At 43.9% G+C, this 16,443-nt stretch overlaps 1 protein-coding gene across 1 annotated transcript in view; it reads left to right on the top strand.

Annotated features, from left to right (window-relative positions):
- Positions 1–16,443, top strand: part of KLF9 (Kruppel-like factor 9) — a 24,271-nt gene that overhangs the window by 946 nt on the left and 6,882 nt on the right. The gene's annotated exons all lie outside the window — the stretch shown is intronic.

Here is a 16,443-nt window from a genome sequence, read left to right on the forward strand (position 1 = left end):
ACTCCCGCACCGGGCGACTATGGGGCCACCCAACCTGGGCAGACGCTGGCGGGGGCTTGAGGGGGACAGTCAAATGGTGTATCTTTTATTTTATTCTCTTGTGGGATTGCAGCGAAGTGGCCGAAACCTGGGGAGAAGCGGCGCACTTTACATGGAACCTTTTAGGGATGACTAAGGGCTCGGTTAGCTGTATGCTTGCTACTTTTCAGGGCTTGCCAAGGTGGTTTTAAATATGGCCAAGAGTCCTCAGAGAGGTTTAAAATAACACTGCTTCAGGCAGCAGAGGAGTTTGATCAAGTGATGGCTGGTTAAGTTTACGACTAGTTAGTCTTTTTAATAAGATTTCAGAGCGGATTTTTTCCCACGTAATTTAGATCGCACCCTCCACCCTGAATAGAGCACTTAGCAAGGAGGTGTGGTCCTTGCCAGAGGTCAAGGCTGATAATGAAGGTTGGGGTGTTTTAGAGGCCCCGTGGAAGGGGGTCTCCCAGGGAGAGCAAAAGGCAGGTCTGATCACTGATGCATGTGGCTGGTAAGACATCTGCAGTATAAAATAGGCTTTGGAGACTTACAGGAACGTCGTCGGTCAGTCAATACTGTTGGTTCTGTTTAACATATTCAGAAAAAGTTGGGAAGCTTTCATGCTTGACCATGCCCTCTCACCATGGTTAGTGTCAGGGTCCTTTATCACTGCTCTTCCAATAAGGAAGCACTGTGCCTAGTCCTCTCGTGAAACTCCTTTTCCATCTGTCCTATGACACCATGTTTAAGAGGAGGTTGTCAGAGTTCCTTGGAAAGTATTGCCGGTTTTTGGTGTAATTGTTAGTGCTTTTAAGATGAGGCCCTGGGCCTGTGGTTTCAAAATGATCATTGGTTGGTGTGATTTGGTTTTGCTTTTTTAAAAAGGCTACGTAATTGCATCTCATATTTTATTTCCTTTGGAAAGTGCTTCTTGTGGAGGTGGCTGCTGGCACAGGAGTAAAGCTGAATTTCCTCCACCGTTAATGTAAAATCAGGTTCTCTTTGGGGTTGTCATCTAGGTTGCCAAAAAATAGCACATTTTACAGTTTGTATCTTGTGCCTGATTTGGGGGATGTGACCTTTAGCATGGCTCCGGGGGTGAAGTAGGGGTATACTAACCAGAGGGTGTTACTCACCAACAGCTGTTGGGCGGGCCTGGCTGTGTCAGCCATATTCCCGGAGTTCAGCTCACAGGGACACTCTCTGCCACCTTGAGCAAAGGCACTTTCTCCTTCAGGGAGCTGCCCAGTCGTGCAGTTGAGGAGGCCTGCAGAGCTTCTTTGTGAGCTCCCTGAGTCTGCCCAACTCAGAAAGGCATTCTGGACCATTCAGTTGAGTGATTTTTCTCAGGCATTTACAGAAATGGCTGCCTATGCGTGCGTGCATGCGTGCTGCTCTTTAATACTCCATGAGGCAGGTCAGCTCAGAAGAACCTTTTACACCCCAGAGTGGAAAACGAAGTGAAATATTAATCCCACTTTAAATGTTACAGTCAGTCTTTTGAAACTAGTGATATGGTAGTCGCAGTTGTCTCAGTTAAGTTTGGGGGCTCTGTGATAATACTAGGACATGGTCAGACAAAAACCACTGCCTCTGTAAAGACCGTCAGAAGTGTACTCCTGCTGGAGAAGATACTCTTTCTCCTGTGCAAAGGCTACTCTAAATAAAAGACTTGTAGGAGGTCTCATGCATTTGGAAGTTTCTGATTCAGCCTCCAGTTAGATTATTTTTGGTGTGGGGTACAGTGTTCTTGCCTGGGGACAGGGGAGCCTGGTGGGCTTCCGTCTATGGGGTCGCACAGAGTCGGACACGACTGAAGCGACTTAGCAGCAGTAGCAGCAGCAGCTTCTTGATTTTTTAAACTATTGGCTGGTATTAAACCCAGAAGATGGCTAAGAAATAGCAATTGGAGTGTCTGTATTTTGTGGAGACTTTAAAAACTAAAATTCCAGCCACACCCCCCTGGTCTGTGTGGCCCAACCAGAAGCCCTCCTGCTGCGGGCTCTCCTCCCCCTGAGCCCCGTACAGCTGCCACTCGTATAGAACCAGTGGCTTTAAAAGCTGAGCCACTTAAGCAAAACTGTGGTTTAGTTCAGTGCAGTTCCTTCTAGAGTAGCCTAAGAGAGAAGATCCTTTTGAGGTGGACTGAGCTGCATTCTGATTTGACTTACTGTTTCTGAGTTGTGAAACCTTAACCTAGTTCCTTAAATTCAGAGTTTGTAAACTGGAGGTCTGCTGCTGAATTTGCTTTTTGCAAATTTTTTGGTTTGGTCAGTGCAGGGTTTATAAACATTTCTTTACTAACGTGGAAAAATAAGGATTTCCACACAAATCCAGATTTCTGGCTTCTCTGAGAAAATCGAACAATCTGGCAATATGGGGCCTGAATTCCTGCCCAACAGCAATTGGCTTGAACTGACCATTCTTTGTAAGGGGGATGTCCTTTAATCATTTACATGGTCTTTGTTGGCATTTAAGTTTGCAGTCTCTTCTCTGTTTGAGCCTCAGTTTCTTAATCCACAAGATAGGGTACTTTCTCTGAACTTAAGGTTTTGTGTAAAGATAATAGTTTGTGTGTGATAGGCAGAGCTTAAAATCAGCAAACATAGGAGAAACTTACTTTTAAGTAGTACTGTACTTTACGTTTTCTAATAATACTTTCAGTTTGTTTTTCTGTACCCTCTAGATCAGATATCTTCTCATCTGATATACCTCTAAAGTTTAAGCAGTGAATCCATGTTAATCTGAAAACAAGTAAAACAAATATGAGCTTTTCTATCTCCAGACTCTTTGGAGAGTAATATTGTTTTGAATAAGTATTAGACCCACTGGTGTACGTACTTTGCCTGAAAACATATTGAGCTTATTATTTGAAAATGCAACCAACTTTTATCTTGGCACACCCACATCCACACCAACACGCTCCCCCAACCTCGGAGCATACACCCCAAATTGGGCCTTCACAAGCCCCCACCCAAACCCACTGATTTCCCAAGACTCTCCCACGTGCCCTCAATCTCTGTACAAGCACACAAACAAAAAGATTATCCCAAGTTCCCTGACTTTGTGGTCACCCTGCACACACACACACCCACACACATGGGAGTAGCTTTTGGAGAAGTAAACAACTGCATCCAAATTCCAGCTCAGAAGTCATCAGAACCAGCTGATACAGAGTCATCCTAGGGTTGACATCCCAAGGATAGACACCCTAAGCCTATTCCATGCCAGGTGCAATTTCACTATCTTTTTGGAGGGACTTAAATCAACTGTCCCCAAGTGGTGACGATGGGTTTGAGGCTAAGGGCACTGGTTACAGGATTCTGAAAACCAGAAAGCCCTAAATCCCAATTATCACACCCCACCTCTGTAGAAAAATATTTTTTTCAATAGGGCAGAAGGTACATTCATGAAAAAACAAGGAGAGATAAGAGTTGCAAAGGGCTCAACAGTGGCTGCTTCTGTTTCTCTTTATCCTGTTTGAACATTTCCCTGGGCTACTTAGAATATGTGGTGGAGGGGATCTGGGGAGTTCCCATCATGGAAGTTATCATCCAAACAGGAAATAATAGCTAAGACTTCTTTTACATTTTAAGATCCAATTTTTGCCCTATGGGGGCAATTTTTTGGCCTCTCTAGGAATGTCCACACTGGCTAGCTTTCACTCAGGTCTATTTCCTTCCCTAAGACCAAAGTTTTAAAATTTTGGTCATATAAAATGAGCCAGGCCTGCTCTGTGCCTCATGAACTCTTCTTCCTTAATTGCTCCAAAAAGCTTTGGAGTCAACTTTTTGGTTCAGGAGACTCTAGTACCATCAGAGGTATGAGATGGACCCACTTCTGTCGCCCAGACGGCAGGGGTTCAGGGACAGGGCAGGGTCTTGAAGTAGCCTCTAGGCAGTCCATAAAGTAACCCCTGCTCAGTCTTTCCCACTTACTCTTGTCTAGTAGAAGGGAGGCCTTGTGCCTTGATTCTTAAGGAAACATTCTCTCTCCCCTGTTCTTCTGTTCATAAAGCTCCCCAAAGTGATGTAGAATAGTATTTCATAGCCTGACATGCTTCATTAAGTGTAAATATACTTAATATGGTGGTGGCTTAGTTGCTTAGTCGTGTCTGACTCTTGTGACCCCCATGGACTGTATCCTGCCAGGCTCCTCTGTCCATGGGATTCTCCAAGCAAGAATACTGGAGTTGGCTGCCATTTCGTTCTCCAGGGGATCTTCCCGACCCAGGAATCAAACCTAGGTCTCCTGCATTGCAGGCAGATTCGTACTTAATATATGTCAGTGTAAATATACACTTAAATCTGAGTGGGATCTGCATAGATAATTGCTTCCATACCCTTTATTCCCACTTTTTCTCCCCTAAGATTAGCCCTTTTTTCCCCCATAACTGCCCTCCCCCATGACGTTTTGATACCACAGATATACTATAGAGCTGTTTATGTACTGTGCCCCTTTTGAAGGCCACAAACATTGGAAGAGCGAAGACTTTCCACCTGCCTAAGATCCAATTTTTGCCCTATGGGGGCAGTTTTAGCCCCATCTCCACCCCCAGTGAGACTGTCTAGGCACAAGCTCATGTATCCTGTCAGGAAAAAATGAGAGCAAAGGACTGCAAATGGGCTCTAGCTGTGGAGGATGATAGGATTCTAAGGACTGCAAGGATGGCCTGTTGGGTTTGCTTCTGAGTTTCCCCTGATTCCAAGGGAAGATGGCCCACGGCTGCTTGATTCCCAGCTCACTGCTGGAGTCTCACCCCGGGGGCAGAAACCTGTGAGGGGACCTGAGAGCTCTTTATTCCTGGTCCCCGAGAGAGGAAGGACCAGTTGCTTCTTCCTCACTGCCCTCCGTCCCCTGCCCATCCTTCATCACCCTCCATATGGCTGACCTAGCAAGACAGAGTGGAGTTGCCTTAGAAGAGCTGCTGTTGCTGGCAGGGTTACTGTATTACAACCGAAAATACAAGAGGAGTAGCATTAATGAGTAAAACCATTGTCTCCTGTGATTGTCCTCTCAAATCTTCTGAGAGTCATGAGGAGAGGGGACGCACGTGGGGCCTCGGTCAGCGAGGGAGGTACCACAGTACATTTCGCTCTGTTTTGATGGTAACACCTCATTACCTTCAGCAAAGATGTAACCTGAGGAAAATAAGTTCTTGGGACTCTGAACATAAGGGTCAGATTTACATTCCTGGCCCAATTGTTGATGTTTATCCCAAGAACTAGTCATTCTGCAACGTCTGTGGGAAATTCCCAGATTGAACTTCCCAGGGAGAAACATCATATGACATATTGGGAAAGTGGCTGACAATGGTCTTCCTTAATAAGCTCATTGAGAAAAAAAGTGGGCGGGTGATTTCCCAGTATTCAATCATTCAGGAGCCCCTAAAACAACCTGACGTTGTACCCTGGTTAAAGTCAGGTTTCTTGACAATCATTTTAATTTCTGCATGCCTTATGATCATGAGCATTCTTGATTCTTTTTCTTTTTTTTTTAAAGCTAGCTTTGTCATTTTTGTTAGTCTTGACTACCAAAAATTTTTTCCTTTTTTTTTTTTTCTCCTTTCCTCCCCTTGGCTGCTCTCAGGCTTGGAGAAAAAGCTTGCAGCATTCCAGGCCTCTGCTGCTCGAATCCTCCCCCACATCCGACCCTCCTACCTTTTCCTAATGTTTCTCCAGCAAGCCCAGCGCCCACTGAAGAACGTAAATTAGTGCCTAGTAATTGGTACAAAGGCACTTTCTGTTTCCATGCAACAGACGCAAAAAGGAGGGGCAAAGGGAAGGAAAAAACCTCCCAGATGGTTAAAAAGGGAAAGAAATGGGATCCTCTGCAGTGGTCTTTGAGCAGTCCTGTCTCTTGCTCCGCCCTACTTTTTGTTGGGAAGTTAGTAACAGGCCTAAGCCCAACTCAGAGTGCTTGGTGGCAGTTGTAAGTATCAAAATAATAGAATTTGGAGGTTGGAAGTGACCTTGAGAGGTCATCGCATCCATCATTTTGTCTGTAAAAAAGTGAACCCTTTTTACCCTTTCAGATAGATGGGGATCGTTCCGTAGAAGCACTGGGGGGCTATGAAGGGTTTGGAAAAATAGCACCAAGGTTCAAAGGCTGGCTCTCTGCCTTAGCAGGTTCCTGAAGTCTCAGCTTGCTCAGCAACACAGTGAGGGCACCAGGCCCTCCGAAGGTGAAGTTCTCCAAGCCAGAGCTTAGCCAAAAGGAGATATTCCTTCACTGAATTCTTGGCAGTTCTTAGACTTGAATTCCTTTCCCCCAAGGTCTCCTGAAGATTTCAATCTGCTTAAATCTGGTAAACTTTAAAAAAAAAAAAAAAAGCACACGAAACACAAAAAAACCCTGGATTTAAAGAGCTGCTTTGCATTAACCAGATTAACAATGGAGTGAAAGGGCAGAGGTGGAGTCAGCCCTTGGGACCTCTCCCCTTTTATTATAGGAGCAGCACTCTGAAACAGCCCAAGGCCAGCGCCTGTGAGATTTCCTACTCCTCCCTTCCTGGAGTCCTTCTGAAACTTTAATACCTTTTTGGTGCATTAAGGCCAAGAGTAAACATTTGTCTTATCCCAGCCTCTAGCAGTACCCTCAGCAAATAATAGAACTAACGTTATCATTCTTTGAGAATGCCTTTCCCACTAAGGGAGTGAGATGCATCCATTTTTTATGCGTGGGATCTTCCATGGCATCCTTTCCGTTTGTGCTTAAAACCCGTGTTTATGATGGTGCACCTTCAGGCTTTGCTTGTAATATCAGCCTTTGGAGTTCGGAGGTGAGAACTGAACATCTGGATCTGAAATCTAGAGGTTCTGGACCTGCAGAAACTAGTAAGTTCACCATCCTAAATCCAGGACCACTAGGCATTTGATTTTTTTTTTTTTTTAAACTGAACTTGATCGAAAATTCAAACAGCAGAATGGAATTCATCCATGACTGAGTCCCCCCCTTGTTTTTTTAAAATTGAGGACTCTATTTTAATAGATTAAAGAGATGGGCGCTTCAGCCATACAAAATTAATGACAAGGATTTGAAAAGCAGGCAGCAGTATTTTGTATTAAACGAAGTATGAACATTTTTCCAAGGCGAGTCTCCGTTGTTTTGGAAGTGAGTCCCTCCCAGAGGACCTGACTTGAACCAAAGTGGGGACCAGTGAGGTAGGCAATATACAGAAGCCCAGACATTCTGCTTGAGAACTACAGATATTTCAGAACTGGAAGGAGTCCTTTAGATCCTCTGTTTTCAAAGAGACGGAGATGGGGCGAGGTTTCACCCTCCCTCCCTTCCATGGAGCCAGCTTTGATGGGACAGTGGCAGTCAGAAAAGCAGAGTAAGGCCTGTGAAGAGGAAACCAGCCCACCCTTAGGAACTTGAACATGAGGGGTCGCCAAAGAGGTCTTTACCTTCAACAAAAAGGCAGTAGGTAGAGCCAGTAGAACATGGGCTTTGGGGGTCCCTCACACACCTGTGTTTGAATCGTGCCTCTGCCACGTTCTCTCTCTGAGCCTCAGTTTTCCCATCTGTAAAATGGAGTTCAGTAATTACATACTGAAGGAATTTTTATAAGACTTAATTCAATTGAGGTATTTAATGCACTTAGGACAGTCTCCATATAGGAAGTATTACACTTAAAAATAATTTACATGTGTTGCCCAGAAGTCTTTATAGTTCCCAGAATTTTTGTTTACAGTTCCACATTAATCCAGCAGCTTATTCATTTAAATAATACTTACTATTGAGTACTCTTACATGCAAAGAACTGTGCTAGATGTTAATAGCAGGCACTGTGAATGTTGTGAATAATAATAATAATGATAGTAATAATTGTAAATTATTAATATTAGTAATTCTATTAATAGTAATAATGATAACATCCAGCATATATTACATGCCAAGTTCCAAGCCAAATGGTTTACACACACTGTCACATTTCTACTCCCAGAAGTCCTGTGAGATAGGGTGGTACCCACTCTGGCATTCTTGCCTGGAGAATTCCATGGACAGAGGAGCCTAGTAGGCTACAGTCCATGGGGTCACAAAGAGTTAGACACAACTGAGCGACTAACACTTTTGTCATATTATAGGAGGAAACTGGAGTTAGTAAACTTGGTCCAAGGTTACTCTTAACTTTTCCTTGACTGTTTCTAGGTGTTTGGAATTGTGCCATGATGGTTGTTGGCGAGGACCCCTTGGGTTTTGCCAGTGGGAAGAGACCCCGTGTTTTGCGTGGCTCTCTTGGATTTGGCGCAAAGCACCATTGTCTCTACTCTTGGGTTAGCTCTGGCTTGTGGTTGGTTTTTATAAAGCTTGGTGAGGGATACCTTCAGAAATCATGGAGCTGGCCAAACGTATCCTGTGTTTTCCAATAGTATCCAGAACCTGCATCCTTCCAATTGAAAAAGACCGCAGTTCTGGGCCCACAGCTGATTTAATCAAGCCTCTTGGTTGGAAGGGAAAGAACCCAAACTTGGACTGGCTTAGTAAAAGTGAGAACTTTATTGGCTGCCATTACCAACTCCTTTGCGGGTAGCGCTAGTGTCAGCATCCCTGGATACAGGTGGTCAGCGTCTGCCTCTCCCCCTGGCCCAGCCTTGCTCTCCTCTGCCTTGGCTTTGCTTACGGGTAGGCTGTCTCTGAATGGTGGTAAGATGGCTGCCAGCAGTTCAGCCTCCCTTCCTGCCAATTCAGCAAGCCCAGTGGCAAGACAGTTGCCCTCTCCTAATGATTCCAGCAAAAGTCCCCAGCTTCAAGCTGCATAACCGAGTTAGAACTTTGTGCCTGTCCCTGGACTTAGTCACTGTGGCTCAGCTGGGTCACATCCAGCCTCTAGGCTGGGGTGTGGGGTTGCCTACCTGGAATTATGTAAACTGAGTGAGGAATGGGTGGTTTCCAAAGGGAAATGCTAGGTGTGCTATTGATTACCCCAAAGAAGCAATAGGTGCCGGACAGGCAGCACCAACAACTCTCCACTCTGTCCACCCATTTATAACTACAGACAGCTATTCCAAAAAGGAGAGTTTGACAAAACGAGAGACTGAGTAGTATGACATTTTTTCCCCCATATTTTTCTCCCCTTTGAAGAGAAAGAGCTCTGAACTCTCTCTGGAGTTCAACCTGTAAGATATCCACCAGAGCATATACTAAGTGGTCTTTGTAGAAGACAGATTATCTCAACATGTATTTCTTGTGGTCAGGCTTAGCCCCATAGGCCCTCCTCAGTGGATGTTCTAGAAGCCAGAACCCAAAGACTCACATGGAATACGGGTAGCCGCAGCAATGTGATCAGCAGCACCGTTCACTTGGTCTCAATTCCAGTTGTCTATTTTAATGCCCAGGGGAATGAATTATGTTTGCCTGAATGTTTGTCACCTTGTATGCTATTAGGTAGAGACCTTATCTATACAAAGATGAGCTATTTATATGGTGGTTCCCACTGGGATTCTGAAGTCTATTCAGTGTATGTAATGCCCAATAAGAACACCATAATAAATCATAAGAGGCAAAAATTAGACCTTAAAAATAACTTACAAAAACACATAAAAATGACTTAAACCCCTACACTGCCATAATTCTACAGTAGTTTTGTACCATTGCTGTTTTAATGAAAATAGGCAGAATGACGAACAGCTGTTTTCCCTCTTTGGTGTTGCAAATCACCCATGGCCAGCCACAAGATGCTTGTCTGCTGAGCATCACCCACTGAAGCAGGGCTTCTCAGTGTGAAAGAAACCACCAGCTGCTCCTCTGACCTGAGTCATTTCTTCTCAACGCCCTGCTTGCTCTCAAACTTCAAAGCCTGTCCAGGAATGCCTGCCCCAGGAGGGCTGGGGGAGTCAGGAGGGGCTATTTGGTAAGAGCTGGACAGCTCAACCCTGTCCTTCTTCATGGTCTTTGGTGACAAACACCAGACTGTATGAATTAGTGGCTCACTCTGTTAAGGCTGGAAAAACTATTTGATGGTGGCACATGTGGCATGCATGAGTAGGATCTGTGGTCATTACAGCCTTACTCTCGTGCCAGCAGTATACAGAGGTGGAGCCCAGAGAGAAACAGCTGGAAATCTGGCACTGTAGCAGCATCACTGATAGTCACTCTGGGTCACGATGACTGCCGTGACCTGGGAGGCCGGAGGAGGAAGGAGGAGGAAGCATCCACTTACCAGACAGCAGTCTCCTGTGTTTCCTGGTGTTACCCATTGTCTTTTGAGCCAACGGCTCCAGCTCTCTGGGTAGCACTTGCCCCCAGACTGGAAGCTGTAGGCGCTACAAAAAATGTTACCTAAAGGCTCACATGGAGAGGTTTTCCTTGCATTTCCACCAAGATTTCTGGCCCTCAGAAAGCAGCTATGTCCTTGGGTAAGAATTTCCCAGTCACGAGCCTGGGAAGCACCAAAAGGGAACTATTCATAACCAGAACTGAGTTCTCTTGAGCCCCCTCCCTTCACCACTGTTTCTGCTGTTGGGTGGGCAAACTTTATTTTGGCAATTTGGAGTCTCTCACTCTACTCTTTGTAAATTCTCTTTTGGGTACGTGCTCACAAAATCAGAGTTCTCTCTCCCTTTCCTTCTGCCTTTCTTTCTCTTGGGAGTGATTTCTTTGCTGGGCAAGAGCCTGGTCTCTTCTGGCATCACGGGAGGGCTGTCCACATTGTGTGGCCTCCTCTGGCCTTGCTGGCCTCCCCCAGAGTGCTATGCGCCAGTGTGGGTCCCGTTGCTTATATGTGGGTGTCCTCTGCTGAGGAGGGCTTCTGTGCAGTGTCTCCCTGCTCTCCGTGCTTTGTCCTCCCCTAGCGTCCTCCCCAGTGCTTGGACTTAGACTTGGGAACAGTCTCTTCCCTCACCCGACATTTGAAGGGGTGGAAACTCAGGCAGGCCCTGGAGACCCTTTTCTCCGTGTGGCTGCCCAACTCCTTAGGTACCCCGATGTGTGTAGGGGGCTTCCCTTGAGGGGCTCGGACAGGCTCCGGGCATGCAGTGGGCCAGGCTGCACGGGCCACTACCCTCAGACCGCCCCAGCCTGTTTCTAATAGGAGAGTCCAGAATGCCTGCCCTCCTCAGAGACCTCTGCATCTGTTCCCTAAACACAGCCCCTCTGATTTCTCTCTCTCTCTGCAGCTCAGGTCTTGCTAGGAAGTTTTGGAAAATTAAGAGAATTTAAGGGTTTCAGCGTCTGCTTTACATTTTTAAAACTCTATTTTGAAACCTCAAGCTCAGCAGCAGCTTACTTGTTTTAACTGTCTCTCCCTCCCTGAGGCAGTGCGTCTTGAAAGGAGGGCCTGGGAGTAAGGGAATTAGAAAAACACAGAAGAGGTGCGCTCTACATTTAGTTAAGGCCTGTGTTCTTTCACCTCTAATCTTGTTCTGTGCTCAGAACAGAAAAAGGGATTTGGGTGTCCTTGGTCGAGTCACTGGCCCTCTGAGTTGGCTTCACTTGATACAGGTTTGAATTACATGGTCATAAAAATGACTCAAAATGCAAAGACACAAAGAATCTCCATTCTCAGCGTAGTTTTGCCATCAAGCTTACATATCCTTTTCAGTGTTTAGTTCCTGATAGGTAATTATTATTTATTTATTATTGTTTTTTTTCCCTGCAAAAACTGCACAAAGGCAGCACACCACAGTCTGGGTTGTGAGGAAGAATGCACTCGTGGGAATTGACTAATCTGGGCCTAGACCTAGCTGTGTGGACGAGGGACAATCACCGCACCTCTCTGCCATTTCAGAGTTGCTGAGCCGGGGCCAGGTAGTGGAGACATGAAGACGTAATGACACATCTCTTGCTGGGTTGAGCAGCTGAAGAGTCAAGACCCTAGTCTGTCATCTTCATTTCTGAGGTCCTGGCACACGCGCCCTCTCATGAGTCAGTTGAGGTTAGGGATATGCAAGCAGTATTCCGACAGGCTGACTGGCTTCCGTACACCTAGACACCAGCTTCCAGTGAGGAAGCGTGTGTGACAGATGTTACAGACGCCCACTTCCCGGTTCAGAACCCCAAATCTGGGGACAGGCTGCTTTCCACAGATAAACACAGGGACCAGGAAGTAAAAGCTCACATCCAGACACTATCATGACTCTTGTATCAACAAATGAAATAAATGTAAAAGGAAACCAAATCACAAGAAGGATTCAGACAGAGAGAGGCCAGGAGCAAACCTTAATGTGATGGGATGGCATTCAGGCAGGATTATCCTTCTAATGCTATCAAGAATTTTTATTTTTCAGGACATCTACCTGTGTAGATAGTAGCAATATTTTTGGCGAACACGAGTCTCTTAATTTCTTGATTTTTGAGTTTGGTACTAATTGGAATGGTTTATGCAGGAAACTGTAGAATTGGCTATATCCAGACGATGCACACCTCTTCGTAAGTGTATGGGTGCATCTGCACTTGGGTAATAGAAATGAAAAGCAGTAAAGCATCGCTCACATTGTGTACCTGCAAGTCAGCATTAGTTTCCTTTGGGGAATGAGGGTTGATGATAGTGGACAGTGAAGTGTCAATGGCCTGCGGTCAGCACAGGGACCAGCCTGGGCTCTGGGCTTCGGGCTTCCTGTCTTTGCCCTTCTCTCTCTCCCCCTGCTTCCTGGGAGCCTGTGCCTTGGTGGGGCAGTCCTACCATCACTGCCTGTGTCACTCAGAGTCTGAAGGGAGAGTCCTGTCTCTTCTTGCAGGGGCCGTCTTCCTTTCACATATGGAAAAAGTAGGTGAGGAGGAGGTGGGGGAGGGGTGAGAATACAGAATAAAACCGTTTATTCTGAAAGTCTCTCACTTTCCAACAATTGGAGAAGGAAGCAGAACAAGCCTTCACCTTTCTTCAGTTTGGGACACTTGAGTCTATTTCTCAATAGAGTGTAAATCCTCCCCTGCCCCTGGAATCTTGATCGACCCGTTGGTGGAAAAGTTTGAACTCATACTCATCATCATTATGTAAGACTCTTCTGACTTCTCATTATGAAAGAAATAGTACTTACTCTTAAAAAAATCAGGAAAACATAGGGGGAAATTACCCCCCAAAAAAGTAGAGGTTATCCCCTCACCTCTGGATGACCATTTTTCATATTTTGTGCATATTCTTCCAAGATGTTTCCTCTCCGTAAATGTTTACACACATACACAGCAGATCATGCACTGCTCTCTTTATTTAGCCACGAATTGCTGACATCTTCTGTACAGAACCATCAAGGACCTTTGTAACAGGCACATATTATTCCTTTGTGTGGAACACTGAAGTGTTCGACCAGGTCTTTCTTTGACATTTAGGTTGTTACCAAGTTTTACCTTTTATGAACAATGCTGGTATCCCTGTGTATTTTCGTATTCCTCTCTTATTGTTACCACAAATAATTCCTGGACAAATGTATTACCAGAAGGTCCTGGAACAATTATAAGTTTCACCCATGCCTATTTTCTCATGCCACCATCAATGACTGGTATATGAACATACTTTGTAGCATTTTTACCATCCTGATGTATATTTCACTGGTGTTCTTGATTGGCATGTTTTGATTACTTATGAGATTGAATATATTTTCATATATTTATTATTTGGTTGTTAATATTAAATATATTTTTTAATTGGTTGTTAGTATTTCTTTTTTCCTTAGATTATTTTGTTTGCATCCTTGCCCAGTTCCTTGGTGGCTCAGATGTTAAAGAGTCTGCCTGCAATGCAGGGGACCTGGCTTTAATCCCTAGGTCAGAAAGATCCCCTGGAGAAAGGGAATGGCTGCCCACTCCAGTATTCTTGCCTGGGAAATCCTGTGGGCAGAGGAGCCTGCCAGGCTACAGTCCATGGGGTTGCGAAGAGTCGGACACAACTGAGCGACTAACAAGAAGTTTTATTAAGTTGGGCTATGTCAATTTGCTAGTGTCCTTTTTGTACTGTAGATTTAACCTTTTGACTTATGCTGCATTTTCCTTTAGTTCACTGTTCACTGTTTTGGTTCTTTTATATATATATATTAAATTCTTAAATTCTCTTTCCTCTATATGTATGATTTCCTCATTCCGTCCTTTCTTAGGTTCGAAGCATGTATCTTTTTTCAGATACCTTAATATGTGTCTATTATTAACTAACATGAGGAAGTGCATCCCATAGTAGGTTTTATGCAAACTCTGCACCAGGTTCAAGAGGTAGATGATTTCAAAGAGCTGCAAATTGCAAACGTTTTAACATTTTTACGTATTTCAGAACTGTCTTTCAAATAGAATACTGCCTTTGGTTTCATGTTTAGAAAATCTCTCCCTACTCCAGGATTCTAAAAATATTCACCTGTATTTTCTTCTACCTTTGAGGTTTATGTTTTACATTTATGTGTATAGTCCATTTGGAACTTGAATGAAATGTGTAAGGGTAGGGATTCAGGTTTAATTTTTTTTAACCAAATATCTATGCCATTTATTGAATTAAGTATTCTTTTCTTCAGTGATTTGAAATGACCCATCCCTATAGTCTTGGGTTTATTTTCAGACTTGACTCTGCTCCACTGATTTGTCTTTTCCTGTACTGGTATTACAGTATCTTAATTATTACAGCTTTAATCATACATTTTAACAACTGGTATTACAAGTGCTCATTTGTTACTGTTCTATTAAAAATTTTCTTGGCAAGTTGAGTGTATTTATTCTTCCCAGTGAACTTTAAAATAATTTTGTCAAGTTCAAGAAGAATTTCTTTAGTGTGTGTTAGTTTTATAGATTAATTTGTACAGAATAGCCATACTCACACCATTGGGTCTTAGCATCCAAGATCATGGGAAATGTCCCATTTATTCATTCCTGTCATATCATAGTTTTATGATTTTCAGGCAGGGCCGAACTTTATTTTAGGCTTGTTCTGACTGACTGTGGTTAGCATATAAGAAAACCATTGCTCTTTGGTATATTTATACCTATGAATGCATTTTTTTCTTCAAATTTTTTTATTGAAGTATAGTTGATTTCAGGCTTTCTTGGTGGTTCAGTGGTAAAGAATCCACCTGCCAATGCAGGAGATGTGGGCTGGATCCCTGGGTTGGGAAGATACCCTGGATAAGGAAACAGCAACCCACTTCAGTATTCTTGCCTGGGAAATCCCATGGACAGAGGAGCCTTTTAATTTGTCCAAAAAGGAAGTTTTTTCAGTTGCAAGTAATTCTTATTTCGCCTCCTCCTTCCCACAATTTACTTCTCAATTTGTTATCTAATTGCATTCAGTAGCATTTCCTGAATAACATTTGAATAACTGTGATGTTTGGGGCAGGAATCTATTCCTTCTTTGAGCTTGACTTGAGTGGGAATGCTACCTTCTTTTACTATTGACCTTGCTGGGGAAAGGTTTGTATCTATATTTTCTATTCTTTAAGGAGCCATTTTGTTTTCCTTAAAAAAAAAAAAAAAAAAGGATGTTGAATTTTATCAAATACTGCTCTATATTTTTGAAGGCAAGATGTGTGTGTGCGGGTGAGGGTAAGTGGGGGTGAATTTAGCCTGTTAAAATGAGGAATAATATCATTATGATTTTCCAATATCAAATTATCTTTTTATCTCTGGAATCCTAGTTGCTTTTTTGTAATTATGAAAAACACTATTTTCCCTCAAGAAACAGCCTTGATTTTGTACATCTGTGTGGTGCTGCGATTATTAATTGGCATTTTTAGAATTCTGTTTTGAAAAACAGGCCTAATTCCATTAGATTTGTTTTACTAGACTGAGTTACTTTTGCTCAAAGCAGTGGAAGTATCAGGGTGTTTTTAACCCTCTTGTGTCAGTTAAGTTTAGCCTATTTTTGGCTCTTCCATGGAATTGTGGAAGGAGAGCCAGAGAGGGGAGAGTTGAGAATCCAGGGTGGTACCTCAATGGCTGCCCATCTGAGCTCAGGGGAGCCTGAACAGGGTTAGATGTATCTAGTTAGCAATCTCCAAGCTTGTCCTCTTTCTCCTTCTATGCAGAACACTCAGCACTGTTCATTTCACAACTTTACACAGAAGAATAAGCCTCACTTGGCATTGTCAGCCAATCACCAGGTAGGGTAGAGGTTCTTTTCTTAAAAGCAATGAGCCATCAAGTTGGCAAATGCATAACCAGCAGGCCCTCCACTACTTCTCTTGAACCTACTGGAGGCCCAGAAGACTTCTAGAGGCCTGACCTGTCTCTGTAAAGAAAATCTTTTACACGTTTGGTGCCGTGTTCAGTAGCCACTTCGATCTAGTTTATTTTATACTCAGAGCTGAGTCTGTCAGTGATAATAAGCACTTAGCTTGTTGCTGAAAGGGGAGGGGAGGGGAGTGGTGTATAAATAATGAGAACACACAGAAACTTGTGCTGTTAACAGCTCTGCTTCAGTAAAGCAGCCTTTATTGTGTCGCTGCCTCTGGGTGTGTTTTCCTGTGAAGGCCAGAAATAAAGCCCTAGTCTTGTACATGTCTTTTTTTT

This window comes from Bison bison, unplaced genomic scaffold (genome assembly GCF_000754665.1).
Source record: "Bison bison bison isolate TAMUID 2011002044 unplaced genomic scaffold, Bison_UMD1.0 scf7180017864469, whole genome shotgun sequence".
Classification (NCBI taxonomy): domain Eukaryota; kingdom Metazoa; phylum Chordata; class Mammalia; order Artiodactyla; family Bovidae; genus Bison; species Bison bison.